The 27,908-nt window shown below is 49.0% G+C and overlaps 1 long non-coding RNA gene across 1 annotated transcript; it reads left to right on the top strand.

The window, feature by feature from the left end:
- Window positions 1-1,782: 1,782 nt before the first annotated feature.
- On the top strand, window positions 1,783-27,908 carry LOC135912834 (uncharacterized). Its single transcript, XR_010567797.2, has 3 exons — window positions 1,783-1,882; window positions 6,689-6,748; window positions 27,334-27,908. It is a non-coding gene; the product is annotated as an uncharacterized lncRNA (long non-coding RNA).

Consider the following 27,908-nt stretch of genomic DNA (forward strand, 5'->3'; position numbering starts at 1 on the left):
TAGGGGAGCTATTGGTTCTCCTATAACTCACTTTGCCGACCTCAACGCCTATCGTTTAATCTTCTTGGGTCTCGCAAATTGCATTTGTGTATATGCGCTTTAAATTACCCCTGCAATAAAATTCAAATCTAGCACCAAAAGGAGCTTAGAGCATTCTAAGATTTCCGTGCTTGTCCACAGCGTGAACCGCACTGTTTCTGGTACATTCTAAATACGGCGAATGGCAAACTTTACATAACAATGGCGACGTTCTCTAAAATACAAAATTTTACTGAGGATTACATCCGTGTAGAAAATTGCGTATACCAAATGCTGTTACGAACACACAAAGACCAGCCAACAGAAGCGTAGTGCAGGAGCTCGTGCTGCACGCACCATGACAGTCCACTCGGAAACGCAGCCAGCATTCCTATAAAATTCCTGCTCTTCACAGCCACTAAATTTATTGAGCGATTCTCTGTCGCATCCCTATCTTGTCTTATGGCGTTATTTTTTGCATATGTAAGGTAAAAAAACCGTATGCGTGGAGGAAAGCTTCTTGGCCCTGAAGCAGCTGGCCATGCATAAAATCAATAAAGTTGCAGCACGCAAAGAAACTTACTAATACTGATAGCTCAGCGAGATTGTGCGAAGTTATGGCGGAAAAAACACTGCTTAAATTACGGACACAGGAAGAGACTGGGTGTTTGTGAAGTGCGGGAAGATAATGCTTGACTACGTCTCTTGTGTCCGTGTCATCTTTTTTTCAGTTTTTGTTCACCACGAGTGGTAGGAAGCGAACTAAAATTTCCTTTTCAAGTATGGCTTATAAGAATAAGCAAACGCCAAAGGTTAGCTAATACAATAAGATGGAACCATTTACGTTTTCTTTATCATCCTGCTTATAACTAAATTTGTAGCTATCCGTCGCAGTGTCACATTACAACAGCAGGGCTTTGCGCAGCTTGAACGGTCAATTCCTTGTTTCAACTACATGTACAGAAGCAACGACGAGTGCAATCCTTCTACACCGAAGCTGTGCATGCCTTGGCGAAACGCTCACGGTCCGACCACAAAAACCCTCCGTCGGAAGGTACGGCGCGCCATTGGCTGCGCCGATAGTGACGTCGTTTCTCCCTCGCAGCAGAGCGCACGCGCAGCAGTCTCCGACTTCGCAATGGGACGGTCGCGCATCCCTCGTTCTCCCAAGGAGCAGCTGGCCTACGAACAACAGGGCCGAGAGCAAGAGCGGGGGAGATCTCGTCGGCGTCGGACCAACGCCCCGGCAGAAGCTCGGACCCGCGATGCGGAGCGCAAGTGGCAATGTCGGGTCGATCCGGCGGCTCGTGAGGCCGCCGGATCGTGTGGCCGCCGTGTGGCCGCCAGCGGCGGCGTCGGCCGTGGATCCGGTGGTTCGGTCCCGCTAGGATGAGTAGCGACAACGTCGACGTCAACATAAGCAACGGGGCCGCACATTTCAACTTCGTTTGTTTACGATCTGTACGGGGTGCAAGGGCGGTGTTTTACATTTTTTTTTCAACATTGTTCTCAATATTGCATCCCCGTTGTCTCTGACGATGTTGAATGCTTGCTACAAAACTCGGCCCTCTACCCTAATCTTGTAGGAATGTCTTCACCAATAAGACGGCATGCACGCTTCGTATTTTCCTTTAACGTTGCGCAATTCCCGAAACGCTTTCATTCGTTCTCTGTGCAGCCGCTATTTGCCTTACAAATTATCGTATAATATAAATGGACTGACAGGAAATGTAGTCTTCTTTTTCTCACTCGAGACAAGAAACAGCTGCTAAATGGCGCAGCACAACTGTTTCAACGTTTGCTAACAGCATTGTCCAGTGATCAACACACTCATACGCCCGCTGGTTCAGCAGTAGATATTCGGGTGAGTACGTCGCTAAATAGAATGTTCTCAAGCAGCACTCGCAATGTAGACTGAGCAAGTTACAGCCGTACCTTGTAGTATTAAAGCAGTATTAAAGGTCTGTGTAGCTCCTGTAGATGTGCTTTCGTATCTGTCACAAAACAAGAAGGAAGAGTTGGAGGATTATAAGAATCTCTTTACCGATTTTCCCAAACCAATAATTCATGACCTTCACTATCCTACGCTTCAATAAATTTTTTTTTCAATCGTCTGTCACAGCTAACACAATTTCACAACATCGGCTTGATCATACATTAGGCAGACTTTACTTGCAGTGATAATCACAAGCTTATGTTACTTAATTAACAGTTATCACTCATTAACATTTAGTTATTGACGCTAAGGTACGTGTTAGAAGTTCAGAACTAAATCTAGTAAATCCCCGACGTGATTTGCCTAGCAGGAATCCTGAGTAATCCGCGATTACCAGGCATCGACGTGCAACGTTTCCCCTGAAATGCAAAGCAGTTGCGCCCGGCTTTGACCCACTGGGAAAATAAATGGGTTTGGGGGCAAATAAATGGGGCGTTACAAATTTTGACGTAGTTATGAAGATAGGCACTTTGAAACTGGCATTAACCCCTGATCTTCTACTAACTGGACTTGCGCCGAGAACTACTCACAATGTCATGTTGACTACTAAAGCTATTGATTTACCAAGCAAGTAAAAGTATAATTAGCAGAAGCTTGGTGATTGGCTAATTACTTATTTTCATCTTTCATGCAAGTAATGTCGGCCTCATCAGTAAGCCTCTATAAGTGCCGCAGTGCACTAACGTTTGTTTTTAATATGTCAGGCAACATTACGTTATGTATAACAAGCGAATTCTTTTATTTTTTAGTCTGTTTAATTTTAAAAGGAACTGTTCCTTATAGAACTCCTCCTTATAATTTATCACGTAAAAAGCTAGGCATATGCTTCTAAAACTTTCTCACGTAAGAGCCATCCGGGATTGGTCTTCGCCGCGACAACCACATCGTGTTGTGAAAGTCGTTATGGTTTTTAAAAAAATATATTACGGGGTTTTACGAACCAAAACCTCGATATCTTTATGGGGGACGCCGTAGGGGGGACTCCCAATTAGTTTTGGCCACCTGGGGTCCTTTACGGGTGTTTTCACCTCCATCGAAATACGGGCGCCTTGGCCGGGATTCGATCCCGCGACCTCGTGCTTCGCAGCCCAACACCATAGCCACTAAGCAAGCACGGCGTGTAAGACAACCCAAAGACCGACTATCAACTGAACTGTCGCATAGTGGCAGAAACGAAGGAAGCGAAAAAAAAAGAAGGCGGCACCTTGCTGTAAGTCTTTACAAGTATGTGCCTAAGCCTCAGTGAGCGATAACCGCTTAGGCATGACAATTTCTCTTTGTGCAACATAATTCAGGGCTGACTCACAGATCTGCTGCCTCTAATAATTATATGCCATGTCTCAACCATACGATGCGATTTTTCGTTTTTATGTATAAACACAACTAACGACTACATTGTCTGAAATTTCGGCAGTGCATTTGAAATCGCGAAAGCCTAACGAAAGGGTGTACATGTTCTACCTGTTAATGAAGCTTTATGTCTTTTTTTTTCTTGAGGTGACGCATCTTTAGCGTCGGGTTCCTTTTTTTTTCTGCTATTGTATAAAACGAACACAACGAATTATATTTGGTTACGCAAGAACGAAAAAAAAATTACACGGATAATGGGAAATTCTCTCGGTGAGGTCCTCACATTCTTATCCGACCATAGAAACATGGCGAACATGGGAACATGGCGGGACAGAAACGCGAGGACGTACCGGTGCGTCAGTGAAGCTGGAAGAGTAAACCTCTTGTTGGTGCAACGCCCTGAAGCAACTGCCAAATGAAAGGGGAAGAAAAATGGCATTCATCCCTTATGTTCACAAGCTGACACATAATTTGAAAAATATTGCAACTATGTACGACGTTGACGTGAAACTCACGGCAAGGAATAAGCTAACGCGTATCCGCTCGCACGTTAACAAGGTGATAAAACCAAGGAACGTTTCTCTTAATCGTCAGAACAAGTTTGTTGAACGCAGAGTGGCGATGGTTTGCCTTATCCTCTTTCCTCGCAGTAGAATATATGTCGAGCAATTTTAGCGGCTTTACAGGATTTAGTCGAAATTTAGCGACTTCTTTGTCTCAATTTTGCGACACGGTTAAAAAAAATATGGCAACACTGGTTACATGGGCGAGCTACATGAAGATCGCTGGTGTCTCGCTCAACTACTTTAAAGCAATCCAAAGAGAAAAGCTAGAGTAATTGCCAGGAAGTATTTTGCAAAGCAATGACTGATAAATGATGTGGCGAATTATGACAATGTTGAATTTTGGGCTTGACGCTTCACGACGGAACACTTAAACGCGATTTCTGGAAAACACTGTTTTCGCAGACGAATGGAACATTATCTCCGTAATCAACTAAATTTTCAGCCGGAGATTTTGCTCACTTGTTGAATTTTGTCTTAGGTATCTACTTAACTAAATCGATCTTGTCACCTGAAGTCTATTATGTTAAATAAATATAATTTTCTTGCCAAATTATCAAGGTTAGAAATCTTGTTTTCAAGTGAATTACAATGCGAATGTTATTTGTTTAATTCAGTAAAAACTCACATTGTAAGCAATTTTTGGCAATAATTTCAGCGCACTGATTGCTTTTGTCATAGTTGAATGTTCGCTAACGAAAGTAGTAATATGGGTAAATATAAAAGGCTATAGTTGGAATGCTTCTTAATATTCTCAAACAAAGCTTAGTGTTCGTAATCACAAATGCGTGTACTGAACAAATAGACGTTTTAAAGTGGCATTCAGTGGACCTTGAGAAAATTACAAAACTATCTGCTCTGCCTACCATCCCCCCTTAAAAGGAACCATAGACTGCGCCCGTACGGCATTCTGTGAACTTGCTGGCATAAACTGCAGTGCACCTATCAAGTCTTTCCTTCCTGTTCAACTGGTCTTTTTTTCTCTGCATGGCGACGCAAATCTTTCCAAACTTATGGGCCATAAACGCAGCGTTGACTCCGTATCGACTCCCTACTTTCTTAAGTAAGGCGTCTTCCTTAAGTACTGTATAGAGAGTAAATGTAATGTATACCCACGACTTCCTTCTTCTTGCTCTGAGAATTCTTCTGTAAATACGCGTAAACTGTAAAACACGATGCACTTTTTCATCTGTTCTGAAAGTACGGCTACGGCAACACGTGGAGAACCTGCTTCTAATAAACGCGTGACCTCCATACGAAAGAAGTTGCTCATCTTGTGCACACATGACTTGGCCTGGGTGGACATAAAGCACGACATGGTTGTTCTGTTCTTTTACAACTTCCCTATGCTTAAGGGAAAAGTACAGCAAGGGTTTCAATAATTTCTGGCAGTATTGCTCCGATGCTGTTCATGAAGAACACATCCCTGATGGGTAGCTATGTAAACGAAGTTTTTTTTTCTCTTTTGTTTGTCAACCGGTCGAATAAAACAGAACACATCGCATGTATAGTGCTGAGCAATGAAATGCGACAGGCAGCCTTTAGTATAACCCCGGATATGTGCAAAGCACTCGAGAGTACAATGTCATGTCACCATGAATCTGGTCACCAAAGGTGACGCGGACTTCGATCTAAGTGCATGTGCCAAAATTATGTCGATGCGATAGGAACTGCAGCTGGTGGAAACGAAAGTATGCGCATTAGTTAGCCCTAAATAGACGCGTTTCATTCCGTAAGCACTGTACAATGCGCAGTTACCTTCATTAAGGGGTTATGAAGTGTCCATTCTTGGTGGACGTTTCTTTTCTTCATGATCAGCAGCTGTCTGATCTCTCGAAGGGACGCCATCCACAAGAGAAAGAAAGGGTCCTCCGTATTTTATACAGGTTATATGACGTCAATTGGCTATTTCTGGTCGATTAGTAGTCCGCAGTACATTTCCCCCAGTCATTTGCGAAGTGCCATTGCTTTTTCTACAGTCGAACGACCTCGAACTGGGGATTTCTGACCGTTTAAATGGCTTATTACTAAGCGCCTACGTTATAAATCAGGTGAGTGAATAAGAGCGCACCTAGCGCGCAGCCTTAAGTCAAACGCCACGGTCGACCGGGGCTGATTAGATAATCAGGAAAGTTAAGGGTGTGAAAAGGGTGCAGAATGTGTGGTCCGAATCAGACATTATATATATAAGTTGCCACAAGAGCACATATACTGTGGCAAGTGTTCAAACAGTTCTGAGACCCGCCGTGGTTGCTCAGTGGCTATGGTGTTGGGCTGCTGAGCACGAGGTCGCGGGATCGAATCCCGGCCACGGCGGCCGCATTTCGATGGGGGCGAAATGCGCAAACACCCGTGTACTTAGATTTAGGTGCACGTTAAAGAACCCCAGGTGGTAAAAATTTCCGGAGTCCTCCACTACGGCGTGCCTCATAATCAGAAAGTGGTTTTGGCACGTAAAACCCCAAATAATATTATTATTAAACAGTTCTGAGAGCGCGGCATTTTCACGTCAACGTGCCCTCGCGCAGTCGATAGGGTTTGGGTGACAGATACCTACAAAACCGCAGCAAGGAACTAAGAAGGAGTCTCTTAAAAAAAGCTGCCCTTATCTCCTTATTACTGGAGCGCAATTTCTCAAATGCTCGATCATGTTGGCGTCATTGCGCAGGATCGCACATTGTGAAAAATTGTACTCAAACAACGTCGCTCTGCAGCTGTCTTACGCATCACTCAATCTGTTCTATATGTTTCTGTTTTCCAGATATGAAAGGCAGCATTGCCGCTTTATTTCTTTTCCTGGTTTCCTCAGGGGAGTCAAGAAGTAGGTTTTATTTATATTCACCGCTGGTCACAGTGCGTTAAAGTAATAATGCCAATGCGTGGCAGAAGCATGTTTGGCGTTTCTCGCTGGATATTTTTAACTCTTCACGTCTGAAACTTTCATGCGCATATCAGACGGTGAAAGAGGGTCTATTCTGATTGGTTCACGGGGCCTAACGGGCCTATAGCAACACTGTACTTATGATAGACGCCATAGTGGAACGCTAATGATTATTTGAACTATCTGGAGTCTTTTATCGTGCACCCAAATGTAAGCACAGGTGCCTTTGAGTGATTCTTCGCTAAAGTCGCTCATTTAATTATCCTAGAATATTATATTACTGTGTAAATTTTGTTTTTCAGTTGTCTGGTTTCACATGAAGTTGTTAACTTTACATTTGCTTTTGCTTTCTGCAGGGAGATATATCTTCATGGGGGCATTTTATTGTGCGTATGTATGTGGGCGTGTGCGTGTGCTTTGGTTTGTGCTTCACGAAGCTTCCCGACTAACGCGGTATTTATCAAAATGAAAATAGTGGCCGACAAGTTACAGCGTCTCCAGATAACGATTCCGTTGGCAGGGGCCCATCAATCCCTAGGGTAGCGCAACCTATCGACCAGCATTCGGTCCAGGTCTCTCAACCTACGGACGCACCGTATTTTTTTTTTCGAGAAATCCTTCGCCGACAGCAGAGGGATTCCGCAGTCGGTTGAAGCGCGCTTCGCGTCTTGGCTCGCAGCATTCTTGCCTCCGCTCAGCTGGTACCTTGATCCACGACGCGTCGCTCACTAAAAGCAGGCTCGCTGCTTACTGCATTCCCCCCCCCCCCCCCAACTCGCAGGCATGAGTACGAGTTTTCTTGGGTGGGAACACGGCGTTCTTTGCGTCTCGAAGCATCCGACAGGTCTTCAATGTCCGAACAATAAGCTTAAACCTCTCGTGGTTCCGCTGCTTTCGGCTTTGTGAGCTGAACCTTCGTATCAAAGGCGAGCCGCAATACAAGAGATATTAAATTTACCGGAGGCCTATCTGCCGATTTTGCTATCAAAGGCAAGCTTTCGTTGCCTACCCTCATGTGGCTACTGGCTGGGTCACTCAATATCTCTGTATGCATATATATATATATATATATATATATATATATATATATATATATATATATATATATATATATATATATATATATATATATATATGCATATTATTGTAGTGGGTAATATGCATGTGGCGCTGTGCGGACTGCCACGGCTGCGTGCGACGCGAGACTCGGGCTCGGGCTGCTGAGGCGAAGGGCTAGGACTCGTCATCAAGAGCTACTTGCGATATCTCGAACGAGTTGCAATAAATCCCATTTTATTTGGTGGAGCTGCTGGGTAGCCTCGGAAACTGGGACTCCGAAGCCGGGCCGTACCGACTGCTGCGACCATGCCTGACAAAACCACCCAGGAAGATGCACCACAGCCCCCGTCAGTCGTCGTTTCTGGTGCGTTGCGCCAGCGTGATCCTGCCATCTTTAGCGGCACCGATGATCATGACGTGGAGGATTGGTTGTCATCTTACGAACGGTTGAGACAGCATAACAAGTGGGACGACGTCACCAAGTTGCACAACGTGCTGTTTTACTTAACCGGCGTCGTGAACCTTTTGTTCAGAAACTACAAACACGATTTCACAACATGGAGCGCTTTCAAAACAAGTTTCGCAGAAGTGTCCGGGTGCCCCGCTGTGCGCAAACTTCGCGCAGAACAACGCTTACGGGGGCGTGCTCAACATCACGGTGAAACTTTCACAAGTCACATCGACGATGTCATTGACCTGTGTAAGCGCGTGAATCCGTCGATGGCAGAACAGGACAAGATAAAACACGTTATGAAAGGCATTGATGAGGACGCCTTTCAAATGTTCTTAGCTAAGGATCCGCGTACCGTGGCGGAAGTTATCAATCTGTGCCAAAGTTTTGACGAGCTACGGAAACAACGCGTCATAGCTCAGTGCCCATCACCTACGGAAGATTCGTTAGCAGCATTGGTTATTGGCGACAACCACACAACTTTGCTGACGCAAATAAAAGAATTTGTGCACGAGGAGGTCGCGCGACAGCTCTCGATTTTGCCGACCATGGAGAAGCCTTGTCAATATTTCGCTACAGCGATCCGACAAATAATTCAAGAGCAAGTGACCGAAGCTCTTCCACCTCCGTGTCAGCTGGCTCCCGTGACCGCGCCCCTGACGTACGCTGAAGCCATTGTACGGGCACCTCGCCTGCCGGGGTACGGGCATCTCGTCTGCTCGTCTGCCAGCCGGCGGCTCCCTTTTTCAGTGCACAGCACCAGGGTACAAATCCTTGGCGCACTGCTGACAACCGCCCAATATGCTATGCTTGCGGTACCCCGGGATATGTAGCGCGCATCTGCCGCCGGTGCTTGCCGGCCTTCGTGGGCACCCCGCGACCACCCAGCTCCGGCTTCCTACCTTTCCGTATGCCTTAACGACCACCATCGGAAGTCTACGCTGCTGATGACATACCAGCACCACAGTGACAACTCTACGGTACTCGTCGCTCGCCTTCCCTTTGTCGGCGCTCACTGTCACCAATGTGTCGTAGGCCCAGTGCCAGTACTACTGAGGCGGAAAACTGATTTCCGCAGTTCCTGAGGCACGAACTGCGTCATCGTCGGAACATCAAAGTCCTCGTGTTTCCCCCGCTAACGTTATTGAAGTGTCCTTTGATGGCATAAAATCTCTTGCGCTCGTCGATACAGGTGCTGCTGTATCTGTTATTAGTGAGAAGGTTTGTCGTGCATTACGGAAAGGGACCATGAAGCCTTCGGTACCATTGCTTAGAACAGCCAGTGCACAACAAGTTCAACCAGTCGCTATGTGCAATGCCAGGGTGCTCATTCGAGAGATTTTGTATTCGATCGATTTCTTTATGTTAACTTCTTGCTCCCACGACGTGATTCTCGCTTGGTATTTTCTGTTGCGCCATCATGCCGTCATTGACTGTGCACATGCTGAGGTTCAGTTCTCCATTCTGTGCGATTTCCCATCTCACGACTTTCAAGTTCACGATGTTAGCAGGATCTGTGTAGCTTCAGATACTGACCTTCCTCCTCACAATGTTGTATTTGTCCCTATTTCATGTGCATCGCTTGCCGAAGCGACGGTCATGTTTACAGTGTAAGAGTTGGGGTCGGGCATGAAATAAGTGGTAGCTGGACCATGCCATCGTCCAACTCATCCACGATAAGGACGTTGTTGAAGGGAGGGACTTTACGGGAGGCGTCGTTAGCAGCTAGCCCTCTCCGTCCCCCTATGAATGTGCTGCTAATCTCATATGTACTACTCCTCTCGTCAGCTTTTGACGAAAATCCGCTAGATATTTCCTTTTTTTTTTGCTATGTACTACCTACAGAATTTTCAGGCAGGCGTTGCACTGCAAAACTACTGCAAAGCTTATATCCGTTTGTTCAATGCTGCCATTTCTTTTTCGAGCTCCTTGCCGTTTTTTCTCACGTTCTCGCTCACGCTCTCGGCGTTATTGCCTAATTGATTCCTGTTCCTGTCTTTTCCTTAGAATTCGTTTACTTAGTTGTTCGATGAGTTTCAAATCATTGACACTTTGGAGAATGGTCTTATGAATTTCTACTTCTGACAAGTCCTCCTCTACGTCTACCTCGAGCTCTTCATAGAACCACAACAGGTCAGCTCTCCTCATACACAATGGGACCATGGTCGCTACTTTAAGCTTTGGCTCTGCTGTGACACAATACTTGCTGCAATACCCACGCAAATCAGTATACACGTGAAAGATCCCCAGCGGTTCAAATCTACAAATCCAGAGAAATTGAAGCTTGATAAATTTACAGCCAAAACCAAACGCTTACCCTCTCAAGCAGCACCATATCACCAGTCACCGTATCCAGTTAGTTGTAATAGGTCGTCAATCCTAAGTCGCCTCCAAATTGATCGGGATACCAGTCGGCCACCATGTCCCAAAGTCCGTGAGATCGTATCGCTTTCTACGCGTTGTAGGACGATTTCACCGGTGCCTTTCAGTTGTAAGAGTTGTGGTCGGGCATGAAATAAGTGATAGCTGGCCCATGCCGTCGTCCGACTTATCCACGCTCAGGACGGTGTTGAAGGGAGGGACTTGTTCTCATCGAGAACGAGGAATATGAGATTTATTTACAACATCTATGTTGCTACGGCACAATATGTGCGATCACGAAAGGCCAGCAGTGTGAAGACGACGACGACGATTAGATGCTAGCGCGGGCTGTTGCCTCTTGGCCTAGCGCAGCGTATTTTCCTTGTAAATATATTTGTACATAGCTTTTCGTCTGCGTCATCCTACGTAACATATCTGGTGGAGGTGGACGTTCCCTGTACCTCGTCACGGAGCTTCGCAGTGGACGGTACGTCGAGCCTTCCTTCATGGCTCCCGGCGACGACAACCCGACTCCGCCGGCTCCGACACCTGCTGCCCCTTCGACGACCTACATCACTCTCCCCGCTACCCGTGATCCTGGCGTATTCTCGGGCCACGATGGGGAAGACGTCGATGACTGGATCAGCCTCTATGAACACGTCAGCCGCAATAACCGGTGGGACCCTACTATTATGCTCGCCAACGTAGTCTTTTACCTCGGTGGCACACCTCGAGTTTGGTATCGCACGCACGAAGATGAGCTCACCAGTTGGGATTCACTTAAGACACAGCTTCGAGACTTGTTCGGCAACCCCTACGGTCAAAAACTTGCCGCGCAGAAGGCGCTTTCCGGCCGTGTGCAGACGTCAACAGAGCCCTATGTCACGTACATTCAGGACGTCTTGGCTCTGTGCCGCAAAGTTGACACCCACATGACTGAGTCAGACAAGGTTTCCCACATCCTCAAAGGCATTGCCGATGACGCCTTCAACTTGCTCGTTTGCAGCAACGTAGCCACGGTGGATGCTGTTATAAAAGAGTGCCGCCGCCTGGAACTCGCCAAAAGCCGACGTATTGACCAGCAGTTTGCCCGTCTGCCCAACACCCCAGCGACATCTTCCTGTGCCGACGCTCCTCGTCCCAACAACACTGCCGATGTTACCAGGATCGTCCGGCGTGAGATCGAGGCCGCCTATCCGGCTGCCTTCGACTCCAGTCCCACCAACACATCTGCAGTCACGGTCTCACTGATCCAGGCAGTTGTCCGCCAGGAGTTTGAAAACATGGGTCTTCACACCATCTGCTCGGCCCATCGCCCTGATACCCGCCCGGCCCATCGCCCTGATACCCGCCCGGCTTCTTCGATTTCGCCCCGTCCCGCATCTTCTTACCCACCACGTTTCCGCAACCCATCTGAGTGGCGCACTGCTGACGACAAGCCTATTTGTTTCCACTGCCATCGAATCGGGCACATTTCTCGGCACTGTCGTAGTCGCTGGAGTTCCCCGATCCGGTCTACTTATACTGCCTACTCTCACCCCTCAGGTGGCCCTTCTCGTCCCTATGCCGCACGCTCCGATAGTGCCGCCACTGATTCTCCTGCAACGAACCACCCCTATTCTCGTTCGCCTTCGTCCCAACGACGACAATCTCGCTCTCCCCAGCCCCGTCGCTCCTATTCGCCGACTCCCTTCGGGCGCCGCTCCCAGCCGGAAAACTAGACGATGCAGCGCCTCGAGGTGACGCTGCATTGCTCCCTACGCCGCCAAATCCTCTACTGACTTTGCCCACTCATCTGAACCTTCTTGACGTGCACGTCGACGGTGTTTCCGTGTCTGCTCTCATAGACACTGGGGCGCATTTGTCCGTAATGAGCGCTGACCTTCGTAGCCGGCTCAAGAAAATCATCACGCCCGCCACGACGCCTGTTGTCCGTGTCGCCGATGGCGGCACAGCCCCCGTAATTGGTATGTGTACCGCCCGCGTCTCCTTCGCCGATCGCTCAACAATCGTGCTATTCACAGTCATCGCCCACTGTCCCCACGACATCATCCTCGGCTTAGACTTCCTCTCCACACATTCTGTTCTCATCGATTGTTCCGCCAGTACTCTCCGCCTTGACCTGCCTGTTCTGGATCCTACTGAACCACACCCCAGTCGCCTCAGTTCCGCCGACTTCGTTCGCTTGCCACCTTCGGCACTCACCTACGTTGACCTAGTGTCATCCCCACCAGTCCCCGACGGTCACTACATCGCGGCTCCTATGCAAGACGTCCTCCTTACACACGGGATCACAGTACCCCATACAGTTTTATCTATTACGGCGAATTGCGTCTGCCTGCCAGTGGTCAACTTTGGCTTGACGACACAAGTGCTGCCACGTGGAATGTTTTTGGCCCAGCTTTGTTCGTTCGAGGATCACTCAGTAGCATCCATTGCAGTAGACGACACTTCATCCGATACTTCTCTACCATCGCAGTCGACAAATTGTTCCATCGCTGACTTACGGAAAATGATTGCCCCCGACTTGCCCTCCGAGCACGCTCGTGAACTCTACCGCGTTCTGTTTTCCTACCACGATATTTTTGATTTTAACGATCGTCCTTTAGCCCAAACTACAGCTGTCAAACATCGCATTAATACCGGCGATGCCCCTCCTATTCATCGCCGCCCGTATCGAGTGTCACCAGCTGAGCGTCAAGTTACTCACGCAGAAGTTCGCAAAATGCTTGCCAAGAACATTATTGAACCGTCATGTAGTCCTTGGGCGTCACCGGTTGTGCTGGTAAAAAAGAAGGATGGCTCATGGCGCTTTTGCGTGGATTATCGGCACCTTAACAGGGTTACCAAAAAGGACGTGTACCCCCTACCTCGGATTGATGACGCCCTTGACTGCCTCTACGGTGCTCGCTATTTCTCTTCTATTGACCTTCGCTCCGGCTATTGGCAGATTGCCGTGGACGATCTCGACCGCGAGAAGACTGCCTTTGTGACACCAGACGGTCTATATCAATTCAAGGTGATGCCGTTCGGCCTATGTAACGCTCCTGCCACTTTTGAACGCATGATGGACTCCCTTCTTCAGGGTTTCAAATGGTCCACGTGCTTGTGCTACTTGGACGACGTTATCGTATTCTCCCCATCGTTCGCTACGCACCTCGAGCGCCTCTCAGCAGTCCTGGACGTTTTTCGGCGAGCCGGTCTGCAACTCAACGCATCGAAGTGCCAATTCGGCCGTCGCCAGATTACCGTCCTTGGACATCTCGTTGACGCGAACGGAGTGCAACCGGACCCAGGCAAGATCCATGCTGTTGCGCACTTTCCTGTTCCGACGTGTGTCAAGGATGTGCGCAGCTTCATCGGCATTTGTTCGTACTTCCGCCGTTTCGTGAGGAATTTCGCCGCCATAGCACGACCACTAACCGACCTTTTGAAAAAAGACTCCTTTCCAGTGGGGCGATAACGAGGCCTCTGCATTCTCTCATCTAATCGACATTCTCACAACGCCTCCCGTTCTGGCCCATTTCGATCCTTCTGCGCCTACCGAAGTCCGTACTGATGCCAGCGGTTACGGAATTGGAGCAGTACTAGCACAACGCCAGCGTGGCCACAACCGTGTTATCGCTTACGCCAGCAGGCTCCTCTCACCCACGGAGCGCAACTATTCCATCACTGAGCGTGAGTGTCTGGCCCTAGTTTGGGCGGTTGCGAAATTACGCCCATACTTATATGGCCGATCCTTTTCCGTTGTCACAGACCATCACGCGCTTTGTTGGTTATGCTCATTGAAAGACCCTTCAGGAAGACTTGGTCGCTGGGCCTTACACCTCCAAGAATATTCGTTCTCTGTCACCTACAAATCTGGCCGACTACACAAGGACGCTGACTGCCTGTCTCGCTACCCGGTAGACGAGCCTGACGACGCCGACAGTAGTACCGCCGACGGCATTTTCTCTGTGTCTGCCTTCGCTAACATCGCCGATGAGCAGTACCGAGACCTATCGCTGCGAGTACTCATCGAGCGTCTGCGCTCTACACCTACCGACGCATCCGTTCGCCGATATGTCCTCCAGGGCGGCATTCTGTACCGAAGGAGCTTCCTCCCTGATGGCCCTGATCTTCTTCTTGTCGTGCCAAAACATCTACGACAGGATGTGCTCTTTGAGATGCATGACGCACCCACTGCAGGACATCTTGGGGTAACCCGCACGTACGACCGCGTCCGCCGCCGCTTCTATTGGCCTGGTCTCGCTCGCTCCGTTCGACGCTATGTTGCTGCCTGTGATCCCTGCCAGCGTCGGAAGACACCTCAGGTGCTACCTGCCGGTCATCTCCAGCCGATCACCATCCCTGTGGAACCGTTCTTTCGTGTTGGATTAGACCTGCTCGGTCCCTTTCCCACGTCATCATCTGGGAACAAATGGGTAGCCGTCGCGACTGATTACGCCACCCGATACGCTATCACTCGGGCTCTCCCTACCAGCTGCGCCACTGACGTCGCGGACTTTGTCTTGCGTGACATTATCTTGCTTCATGGCGCCCCGCGACAGCTGCTTACTGACCGTGGTCGAAACTTCCTCTCGAAAGTTATCGCTGACATTGTGCGTTGCTGCTCCATTCAACACAAAGTGACTACTTCATACCATCCTCAAACCAATGGCCTGACAGAGCGGTTAAACCGTACTCTTACCGATATGCTGGCCAAGTATATTTCCAAGGACCACCACGACTGGGACATTGCCCTTCCTTACGTAACATTTGCGTACAATTCTTCCCGGCACGACACCGCCGGATTTTCTCCCTTTTATCTCCTGTACGGTCGCGAACCTACCTTGCCCCTAGACACGGCACTTCCTCCTGCTGCGGTCTCAACAAGCGAGTATGCGCGCGACGCCATCGCCCTCGCCGACCATGCACGCCAGCTTGCCCGTGCTCGACTTACGGCCTCACAGACCACTCAGCAGTGTCAGTACAACGCCCGCCATCGTGACGTACAGTTTTCACCTGGTGCGCTAGTGCTCCTGTGGTCGCCCTCTCGTCACGTCGGACTTTCAGAGAAACTTCTTTCGCGATACACAGGGCCCTACCGCGTGCTGCGCCAGGTGACGCCTGTGACTTACGAAATTGCTCCTGTGGGCTCAACCTCGTCCTCTCCTGTGGCATCTAGTGATGTCGTACACGTCAGTAGGCTCAAGGCCTACTACACTGCTTCCGAGTCCGATCTTTAGTCGCTCCGGGACGGCGCTTTTGCAGCCGGGGGTAGTGCTACGGCACAATATGTGCGATCACGAAAGGCCAGCAGTGTGAAGACGACGACGACGATTAGATGCTAGCGCGGGCTGTTGCCTCTTGGCCTAGCGCAGCGTATTTTCCTTGTAAATATATTTGTACATAGCTGTTCGTCTGCGTCATCCTACGTAACAATATGAAGGGTGGACAACGATATATTTTATCAGTCTAGCATGACTGAAAAAGTAAGCACGAAGCCCGAAGCACAAAGCACACAGCGCACTAGCAGCCGACAAAACGGCTGCTTAAAAACCCTCTGCTCTCCCAAGATCCCTACGTGAGCGAAAACTGCCGTTCAACCTCCGCCCGATTGGACCGTCCAACGTCGTCGTTGGAGGCGTAGTCGACCCGCCTTTGAAGGGGGAGGGTTCACACACTCTCCTTCTCACTGAACACACGGAGGTGAGCGGGTCCTTGTACACATGGGTTGTCACGCTTGACCCCAGTTGGCGTCTCTTGATTCCAGAGCTGACCTCTCAGGTAGCCGCCACGACTGTCAGCAGACTGACGAATTCTGGGGCCCTGTTAAGAATGCCCGTACGGGGTGACAACGTGCCAGCTATTTCAGCCCGCTTCACATGTTCCTATCCAACCGGACGGGGCGCACTTCAGAGAACTGCGAATAAACCGGCAGCCACGTGGCGCGGGGTCAGCTCAGGAACGTGGTACTCGGACGCGCCACCCGGGACGGAGCAGAGTTCTACGAAGCCCTCTGACGTCGACTCCGGACCTTTACACCTGTGTGTATGTGCAGCACGAGTATGTGAGCCCGCCTCCTCCAAAAGGGTGGGTCATCTTCGGTGACGTCGACCGGTGACGTCGAACGATGACTGGACGAACATTTCCGTTCGCTTAGAATCAAGGGGGTACCAAGTGCTTATAAGCAGCGGTTGCCGGCTGCTAGGGTGTGCTCGTCGTCGGGAGCTGAGTGCTCGTTGTCATGCTCGAAATGTACTCGTAAGCTGTGTGCTCGTAAGCTGTTTGCTGTATGCTAGTCTTGCGGACTGCATATGGGAGTCACGCTAGACTGTCGATGTATGTTTTGCTAGAGATGTAAATAATGTAAATAAATCCTGTTCACCGAGTTCCTCTCTACGACCTTCAACTCCTTCAAATGGTGGCAGCGGCGAGATCGTCCGACGAATCTAATAGCCCGCGAAAACGCACCGCAAGACCCCCTTTTCCAGGAGTCCTCTTGCTCCAAGTAAACCGTGAAGGCGACAGCGAATCAAGTAGCAATACTCGGTCCGCCGAACGTGGCTAGCCTTGCTGGCGTCGCCGGATCTCCGAATAAGGTGCATGGTTGATTAACTTTGCGATGGTCTCCAGTTCTCCGAAAGAGGTGCATGGTCGGTTAACCTAGCTGGCGTCGCCGGTTCTCCGAGAGGCGCATTGTTGGCTCTCCAAAACGACTCTTTGCAGTGGGCCTGGAAGGGTTCGAAGGTCGCTACCCCCGCAGGACGATCGAAACAACTGCAGGGGGCTGTGAAAAGTTTGCAGGTCAGTACCCCTGCATGCTGATCGTAACAGCACTCGCTGTCATCTACATTCTCTGCCAGCCTATATTGTTGCCTTTCACCCTCCTCACAGTTCACCATGGTGCTGCGGCAGTACCGATTTCTAACCCAAATTCGTACACTTTGCCTTTGCACTGTGGCGAGACTATTGGTACCATCCAGACTGTGGACGCTGACGGTATTGTGCATTTCCATGTTGCCGACGACGTGGATACTGCTAACGTAACAGCACTGACGCGAGTATTACCGGATGTTTTTTGTCGCTCTATTGCCGATGACCTCGAGCCGACATAACGTGAGCGGCTAATTACTCCTTTAAATTATTTGCACGCCTCTTTTGACTGGAACCAAGTATCATTAGGCCGCACAAGTACCGTCTAATCTCCCCCATCCCTCTCCCATGTGTAGGGTAGCAAACCGGTTAAGCCATACTGGTTAACCTCCCTACCTTTCCTTCTCCACTTTTTCCTTCCTTCCTTCCTTCTCGCCACTATGATACGGGACATCACGCACCATCACGCCCGCGACCGTACCGCGTGTCACCCACCGAGCGTCGTGTCATCACCGAGCAAGTTGAAGACATGCTTGAATGTGGTGTTATCAAGCCATCCTGCAGCCCTTGGTCGTCGCCCGTAGTACTCATTGAGAAAAAAGATGGCTCGATTTGTTTCTGTGTGGACTATCGTCGCCTCAACAAGATTACGCGAAAGTATATCTATCCTCTACCGCGCATAGATGACGCCCTGTATTGTCTACATGGTGCCGAATTTATTTCTTCTTTGGACTTGCGATCGGGCTATTGGCAAGTGGCAGTGGGTGAATCCGAGCTCTCGAAGACAGCTTTCATTACGCCTGATGACCTGTATGAGTTTACAGTAATGCCATTCGGCATTCACGGCAATGCACCCGCGAATTCGAAAGGATGGTGCACAATATTCTGTGAAGCCTCAAATGGAAGACGTGATTGTGTTATTTAGACGACGTAGTTGCATTCTCCCCTGATTTCACCACTCACCTCTCTCGTCTACGCGAAGTCCTTACTTGCCTTGCCACCGCCGGCCTTGCCACCGCCGGCCTTGTACTTGAAAAAGTGCCGCTTCGGAACCCGCCACTTCACCATACTTGGCCATGTAGTTTCCAAAGACGGCGTCCTTCCCGACCCTGACAAACTTCGTGCTGTCGCAGAAATTCCTCGGCGGACTACAATGAAAGAGCTCCGAAGTTTTGTTGGTCTTTGTTCTTATTTTCGACGCTTTGTGCGCAATTTTGCCTGCATCATCGCTCCCCTGACGAAGCTCCTGGCTGGCCCTGGTGACCTTCGCGATTGGACTCCGACATGTGACCAAGCCTTCACCAGTTTGCGTTGTCTGCTTACGTCACTGCCTCTTGTACACCACTACGACCCGAATGCACCGACCGAAGTTCATGTGTCTTGGAGCCGTCCTTGTGCAACGCAAGCCTGGCTTTCCGGAATATGAAGTTGCATATGTGAGTCGTGCCCTCACGAAGGCAGAAACCAATTATCCTGTCACAGAAAAATAATGTTTGGCTATAGTTTGGGCATTAAACAAATTCCGCCCTTACTTGTATCGCCATCCATTCGACGTCGTGACAGACCACCATGCGTTCTGCTGCCTCACTGAAAGACCCATCGGGGCGTCTTGGGCGTAGGGCTCTTCGGCTCCAAGAATTTGACATTCGCGTCATCTATCGATCCAGGCGTCAACACTCTGATGCAGATGCGCTCTCCCGATCGCCCATGCAATCCGACGAAACGCCACCCTCATCCATACAGTGCCCGGTTGCTACGCTTGCTGTTGCTGACATGCCGTCTGAACAGAGAAAAGATCCGTGGATTGTGTCTCTCTCATTGACATTCTTAACAGTTCGTCAACGGCTACGTACCCTCGAGCCCTTCGTCGCCAAGCCACCCACTTCGTGCTATGGGACGCCATCTTGTACCACCGAAACTATCAGCCAGCCTGTCATATGTCATATCAACCTGTCATATGGGGAAATGTCTTGCGTCGCTGACAGGCTGCACATGACCGAGTGTATTTGCGGACATAAGAATACATGCCGCGCCAGTAGTAACGCTGGCGGAGCCGCAAGTAGGTTTTCAGGACGCCAACATGAGCTTGTTGTGGGTCGGCGTGGAAATACGTTCATATGTCGGAACGCAAATGGCTGCTACTCATCCCTCGCCATTTGCGTTCCGACATATGAACGTATTTCCACGCCGACCCACAACAAGCTCATGTTGGCGTCCTGAAAACCTACTTGCGGCTCCGCCAGCGTTACTACTGGCGCGGCATGTATTCTTATGTCCGCAAATACACTCGGTCATGTGCAGCCTGTCAGCGACGCAAGACATTTCCCCATATGACAGGCCCTCTGCAACCTTTACCGAATCCTGCACATTCTTTTGATCGGGTTACCATTGACCTTCATGGGCCCCTTCCATGAACTGCTAACGGAAATTGTTGGATAACTGTCGCAGTAGACCACCTCACAAGATATGCCGAAACTGCAGCACTTGCTTCGGCTGCTGCTCGCGACGTCGGCGCATTCATGTTACGGCATTTCATCTCACTTTGCGGCGCACCGCAAGAACTGCTCAGCGACCGAGGCCGTTTGTTCTTGACCGATGTTATTAATGAGCTACTCGCCACGTGCCGCACTATTCACCGCACCACTACGGCATATCACCCACAGACTAACGGTCTAACGGAACGATTCAACCGCACTCTTGGTGACATGCTCACCATGTATGTTGCGTCTGATCGTTCCAATTGGGTCGATGTCCTCCCTTTTATGACGTAAGCAAATGATACCACCGTTCAGGCTACCACAGGCTCCTCACCATTTTTTCTTCTTTATGCACGTGAACCATGTGCTGCCCTCGACACCGTACAACAATATCATCCGGATGCCTCTGAATTCATCCCTCTTTCCGAAGTTGCTCACCATGTTGAAGAGTGCCGCCAACTGGCTCGCTCATTCACGTCGGATACCCAAGAAATCCCCAAAGAGCGCCACGAAAACGATCAGCGCACACAGTCCTTTGCCGTGGACTCTCACGTCTGGCTCGGGCTGCACTTCCAAGCTCCAGGCCTTAGCCCAAAGCTTGCTCTGAAATATCAGGGTCCGTACCGGATCGTCGCGTGCACATTGCCTGTGAATTATGTGGTCGAACCGGTGACCACATCTTCGGACAAACGCCGCCATGGCTGCGAGATGCTTCACGTCAGCCGCCTGAAGCCGAACCACGACCCCCTTAACCTGTCATCACCTTAGGTCGCCAGGCGCCTCTTTGACGCAGGGGCGATTGTAGTGGGTAATATGCATGTGGAGCTCTGCGGACTACCACCGCCGCGGCGCGAGACCCTAGCTATATATATATATATATATATATATATATATATATATATATATATATATATATATATATATATATATATATATATATATGTATATATATATATATAACAGTAAATTCGTGCATAAAGCCTACACATATAAGGTCCACTCACCGGTGTCTCTAAATCACACCTATTTCCTAATGGAATGGTGAATTAGATATTGTCACGTTGCACCAAACACATGAGACGAGGACACGTTTAACAACAACAAAACAAAGACAGCCCATTTAAGAGATCAAGCGCAGAGTTGTCGTCTTCGTGTTTGCATCTTCCACATTACAAGGTAGAGTCCGCTAAAATTCTCGCCATTGTCTTTATCGTCTTCATGGAGTACACCTAGCAATATTTAACGAATTTCATTGATTTACTTTCTGCAATTTAGCCACTCGAAATGTGCCACTGAATGTGCCCGTTCTTTCTAAATCCTCTGGAATGAGTCTGTGCCACTGCGAACACAAGAGGCACAGGATTAAATGTTGTTTGATACGTGACGTACTTTGCTGGGCATACGTCTCTCATTACCCTCCTTCTCGTGAGTCGTATCATACATCGCCTTCGTCCCCATGCTGTCGCTGGCTACATGTCTTACACTGTGCATTCTCCTGATTATGAGTTTGCAATTCGCCACAATTTGTGAGCGATGTAGCGTACGAACATAAAGATTTAATGAGAATACAGTTAGCACCCATGTTCGCCTCGTGCTAAAATGTGTACGCATCACTGTTGTTAACCGCTTTACTCAAGCTTCGCTTCAGGTAGATTCCAGCATCTGCGACGGATCTGCATATTCTTTGTAATCTTTTCTCTTTCTTCGTAGAAGGACCGAGTATTTCAAGAAAAAGGTTATCCTCAACTGCGGCAGTGCTTTCCTAATTTCTTTTACACTGAGCTGTCGCACCATTGGCGTCAACGTATATCGTCCGGCCGTGACGGTGGTGCGGTATTTCTGCAAACATGAGCTTGTTTATGTAGGGAAAAAACTTGTAACAATTGGTGCTAGGGTTGTATTTTTCTTTTTTTTCTTTTTGAAGAAAATTTTGAAAGCAACATGTTAATGGCCTCATCCTTTCGTTGCCACAATTTGTGTTAGCACAACATGCTTTTCGAAGTGTCTAAACAATTCGTCGCCACCGACCAATCACTGCGTCGTTGTCTGGCATGCCACATGTCCTTTCTGTATAAAATCAGCACAGTTTTGACATTGTAACTCAGAACCATGCCTCACTAAATATTTCCCTTTATTGTTGCTTTAGGAGGCTCTATTTCCTACGGAGCAAGATCTATTTTCATTGCGGAAGGAAGTATTGCGGAGCAAGTTAAGAACTGAACTAGCAGTACTACAAATATGGTTAATTACCCTTTTTTATTGTTCGCCCAAACTGTGTTGTTCATGCTGTGTTTTGGTTGCACATCGTGTGCTTGTTTTTCTTAGCTTGTAGTGTATAAGTTTTTTCTCGATCTTGCCTCATGAATCAAATCCCCCCTCTTCTTTTTTTCCTTTTCTCCTCATTCTTACGCTGTCCTGATTGCTTCGCTGGAGCGCAGATTGTATAGGGGTCAGGGCCTCAGTCAGGCGCATGCTAGCGCCTTTAGTCCTGACCTTTCAGTGAATAAAAAAGAAGTATATAGACATTCGAGGCGCGTTTTCACCATCGCCCTTAGGGCCGCTGGGCTGTTTCAAGAGAGAGAGAGACAGAGAGAAACATTTATTTCATTCCGGCTCCCTGTCCGGGGCTACTGGGCGTTAGGGTGGTGGTGAGATGCTGCCGGAAACGGGGGCGAAGGTGCGACGTTGGTGGCGTCTTCTCTTGAACGCGGCCACATCACGTAGTGTTGGGTCAGCCAGCCACTCCTCTAATGTGTGTGATCTTTTTGGTAGCGTCCTAAGTGTAGATTGAAATGCGTGTAGACTTCCCTGGCAGTCCTAGAGTGTATGTGATGTGTTGGGGTATCCTCCACACTGTGTGCACTTGGGGTAGCCGTCTTTTCCAGCTATGTAGTGTAGAATGTTTTGTGTGGGTAGGCAATGCGTCTGGGCTTGGCGCCAAGTGGCAGCGGCCTCGCGTGTTGAGGAGAGTGGTGGAGCTGGGAAAGTAGTTTCTTGTTCATGCCATTCCTCTAATATTAGGCGCCACATATTTGAAGCCATTTGTTTTAACTCTGTAGAACTGAGTGTGTCTGTCCACTGAAAAGTAGGTCCCGGAATATTTGTGCGGGATAGAGCATGGGCCTTTTCGTTTCCCTCGATGGTAAAGTGGCTAGGTACCCATTGAATAGTGATGTGGCGTGCTGGATTATTCGTGGTATATCGATGCAGGGTTTCGCTGATGGGGTTGGGCAGGTTTCCCGTGAGGAACGCTCGGCATGCTGCTTGACTGTCTGTGCGAATGAAGATGGTGGTGCGTGTGTGCTGTCGTGCTGTGAATACTTCAGTTATTGCCACTATTGCAGCCGTTACTTGGCTAGGGAGGCCTATGTACAGGCCTTGGGTATACGCATTGGTCGCGGCGTTGTATGTCGCCGTGTGGTGTGTTGTGGGGTCTGTACCCGGGGATGCGTCTGTGTAGTACACAGTTGTGTCCGGGTAGTTGGGTCCGGCGGGCCGGTGCGTTTTGCGCGTGCTTGTCTTCTTTCTTGGTCTGTTTGCGGGTCCATGTATCGGGGTATTGCCAGCGTGTGAATGTTGTTAAGCGCTTGCCACGGTGGTGGTGGCAGCGTTATTTGAGACATGTCTTGAAAATGTCTGAGATCTTTAAGCAGCGCTGGACCTTGGTGTGATCGTTTCAATCTATGTATTTGTGATACTGTGTGGACGTCCAATAGTCTGCTAAGATTTGGAAGTATGTCGGTTTGGCTTACTTTGTGATTAGGCGCGTATCTTGGAAGTCCTAAAGTGATTTTGGCGAGTAGCCTGTACAGGTTACCCAGTTTCATGCGCTGCGTTTTTGTGAGGTGAAGGTATGGCAGCTGGTATAGAATAGCGTGTACTGCAAATGCTGTGACTATTCTGCATAGATAGTGCTCGCGAATTCCTTTGTTTCTCCGTGTGATGTGGTAGAGCAGTCGTTTAAATTGGTGAAGTTCTTGTGTAGCTTTATTTTGCATCCAAGTGTCGGCCTTGCCATCATCTTGGTTGTGAAATCCGAGAATGCGAATTGTTTTGCGTCTTGGGATTGGTTCATTTTCAATTCGGAGATGGATGAGGTTGCGGTAGTGGTTTGATGAGTGACCTCTTTCGTTCGTAACTACGATATATTCTGATTTTTCCGGTGAGATGGAAAGACCAATTTCTTTGAGATAGTACTGTATGACGTTGATCGCTTGTTGTAGTGCGCTTTCGATGTCACCTGGAGACCCTGCATGTGCCCATAGTGTAATGTCGTCTGCATAGATGCTGTATCCTAGGTCAGGTACGTTTTGCAGCTGCGCGCTGACAATGTCCAAGGCCATGGAGAAGAGAATCGGGGATAATATCGATCCCTGAGGTACTCCCCGAGTGAGACAACGCTTCTGATATTACTCGCCATCCGACGAAAGTTCGTCTTGTCAGGCATATAAATGAAGGGAATTACGGTCACTGACCAAGTCTGATAAATAATCTGACGTTTCGGAACCGCGTACGGTTTCCTTGTTCACTGAGTTGGACAGGATTTCCATGCCTTACCAGGCGAAGTTTCGTCGAACCCTTGATTATGTTACCCACCGGGGTGCATATGGACAAGACGTCGTTACGAAGATACGTCGATTTGTTTCGGCCACTTCAAAAGTAGCAGCGTTCATGGCGCACCTGGACTTCGACCTCACGTGTAAACGGGAGCACTTAACGCCGAGGAGCCTGCGATTAGGAAGACCAGTCACCACGTCGTGGGGCCACCAGATTATCCGTCAGGCTGAGCGGAAGCTGCTACAAGCACGTATTCTTGAATGCCGCGAAAAACTTCGAAAGTTCGAAACGCATGCGTTTTTTGCACGTCGGCAGCTTGAGCACCTGAACCCAGTGGACTTCTCAGATGTGTAACTGCATGCAAACTACACGGCAACCACGAGAGAATGTCTTCATAGAACGTCACAAGACAGGAAACTACAGGCACTCCACCCGGATGTGTCACAAGACGCACAAGACGTCATCAACCTATCTTCGTACAAACCGACCGAGAAGGAGGCTGCGGTACTGTACCGTAGTTTGAACTTCAACACGGAAACACCGCCAAGACCAATAGATGTGGTCTGTGCAGTCGAACATGCGGTCAGTCAACTTCCCTCTGAAGTGCAAGAAGAAGCCCGCACCCATGCCATGATGTACTTTCCGGTATGCGGAGACACGGTGCAAGAACGCGTTCTTCGGTAGCGGAGAAGCAAGCCATTCGAAGCCTACGGAATAACAGTAGCATCGCCATTCTACCCTCCCACAAAGGCAACGCTGTGGTCCTGCTAGATAAGAGCGACTGCCACAAGAAGATGTTGGCCTTTCTCGAAGAACATCATATGTACACTCGTCTGGCTTGTGACCCTACAAGCAGACAACAGACCAAACTCCAAAAATTGCTGACCAGGCTGTTCAAGTTGGTCCCTCCGCACCAAGTGCGTCTCTATCACCGTTTGCTCTGCACGAACGGATCAGGCCCTGCAATCTACGGCCTGCCGAAAGTCCACAAGCCTGACGTCCCACTTCGTCCTATCGTCGACTTCACCAGATCACCGCTGTACCGACTATCGGGCTACCTTCACCAGGTGTTGAGCCCCCTTGCCGGTAAGACCTCGACGCACGTCGAAAACTCATCCGAATTTGTAGCAAAAAAAAAGGACGTCACGTTGAGTGAAGATGACACCTTGGTCTCGTTCGACGTCACATCGCTTTACACCAGTGTGCCAGTGGATTTGGCTGTAGCCACGTGCAGAGAAGCCCTAGAAGCAGACAGTGGTCTTCCTGGTCTTACGCCCTTCGACGTCCCCGAACTTAGCGAGCTGCTGCAGTTTTGTCTAAGCAACACGTATTTTTCTTATGGTGGCAGCCTTTATCAGCAAACGCATGGCACGGCAATGGGAGCGTCAATATCGGTCACCACGGCCAATCTAGTAATGGAAGCCTTGGAAGGGAAAGTGCTGGCCACATTCAACCCGGCACCTAAAGTTTTTTACCACTACGTGGATGAGTGTTTCTGTATTTTGAAGAAACAAGGCATCCAACGCCTCCTGGACTGCCTGAACGCCCAAAATGCGCACATACAATTCACTGTGGAACACGAGAGGGACAACTCGTTGCCTTTCTTGGATGTACCAGTTCGCCGGGATGGGGGCGCTCTCGCCTTTTCGGTATACAGGAAGCCTACACACACAGGTCGTTACCTCAAGTTTAATTCTTGTCATCCTGTCGGCTACAAGACATACGTAGTGTCGTCCCTGATAACACTGGCCGTACGCGTCTGCTCAAGCGACGATGCACTGGAAAAGAAATTACGGACGATCCACCGTGAACTAAGCCGCAACGGCTACCCTAGTGGTTTCATATGCAAGACAGAGAAGCGGATATTAGAGCCAAATTCGGAGAACAAAACGACAATCTGTGCACGTGCAGCCGTCCCTTACGTCCAAAGAATCAGCGAGGGACTGTCGCGCGTATTTTCAAAATACGACTTGCGCATTGCTCACATCCCGACCAGCAAGCTCCGGAACCAGCTCATCAATGTGAAAGGCAGGTTATCTGTTGAATCATTCCCAGGAGTTGTGTATAATATACCATGCGCTGATTGCCACAAAGTATATGTTGATGAAACAGGGAAGTTCTCTAGACGCCTCAAGGAACATAAACGTGTCGTAACAAATAATAGTCACACGACGAACGCCATTGCCGAGCATGCGCAGGAACATAATCGCAAGATTGACTGGGACAATGTCATTGTTGCTGCCAAAGAAAAGAACGTGTCATCCCGACGGCTGCTGGAATCTCTAATCATTCAATCGACGCCAGCTACAATGAACCGGACACCAGGGACTATGCCTGCCGTTTACGCACGTTCATTACGTCACCTGCTGGCTATATAGGTGACGACGATTTCCTGTCCAACTCAGTAAATAAGGAACCCGTACGCGGTTCCGAAACGTCAGATTATTCAACACACTTGGTCAGTGACTGTAATTCCCTTCGCAGCCAATAAGTGCCAAGTCAGGTGCTTTTCTTCTGCCGATACAGAAGATGACGCACAGTCGGCTCTGATTGGCTAGAGCCCAGTGAGCCAACTGAGAACACAATGCCATAGCATCTGCCCGGCATCACACTTGTCTACATTAGCCTGCACAAAGTGCAGGTAAAACAAAACAGCCTTAATTTCACTGTGTATCGCTATTTTATTTTGCTAACGCTTTCGGGCGAAAGTGCGACTTTTTTCTCTGTTTTCTAACACTAACTTTGCTTTTATGACGTTCCAGCCTGCCCGCAAGGCCAAGTGTACACAATGTGTCCGCCGGACGGCATTCTGCGAGAAAACATGTGTCCTGGTTCAATCTTCAAGTACTGTGTAATAGAGAACCCCACGTGCCTATGCCCACCTGGCACCTGGCGACTGCTGAACCAGCACTGCGGGCCAAGGAAGGATTGTGAACAGCGGCGTTGACTATGTCACCTTTGACTCCTGTTTAAAAACAAAGAAATAAGATACGTAACACTAATGGAGGCTACGAGAAGATCTGATTTCTATCCCGTTGTCTGCTGCACTGAGACTCAAAAACCTATCAATTGTATATGCTTCTCAGCGAATTATGACGCATATGAATACGACTGAAGAATAAACGAGTCATCATCGTATGTGCTGCATTCACGAATGGGTATATTGTTAAACGAAATGATATGCATGAGCACATGTTACAGCGTGCTGTTTACCACCATGTGGAAGTGACGAAGCCCTTTCCTCAGTAGCGCTGCTGTCACCGCGGACGTTATGCGTGCTTTTAATGAGCTCGACATTAAACACCCAACGGTCGTGTAAAATTCATTATTTTTGCAA

This window comes from Dermacentor albipictus, chromosome 3 (genome assembly GCF_038994185.2).
Source record: "Dermacentor albipictus isolate Rhodes 1998 colony chromosome 3, USDA_Dalb.pri_finalv2, whole genome shotgun sequence".
NCBI lineage: Eukaryota > Metazoa > Arthropoda > Arachnida > Ixodida > Ixodidae > Dermacentor > Dermacentor albipictus.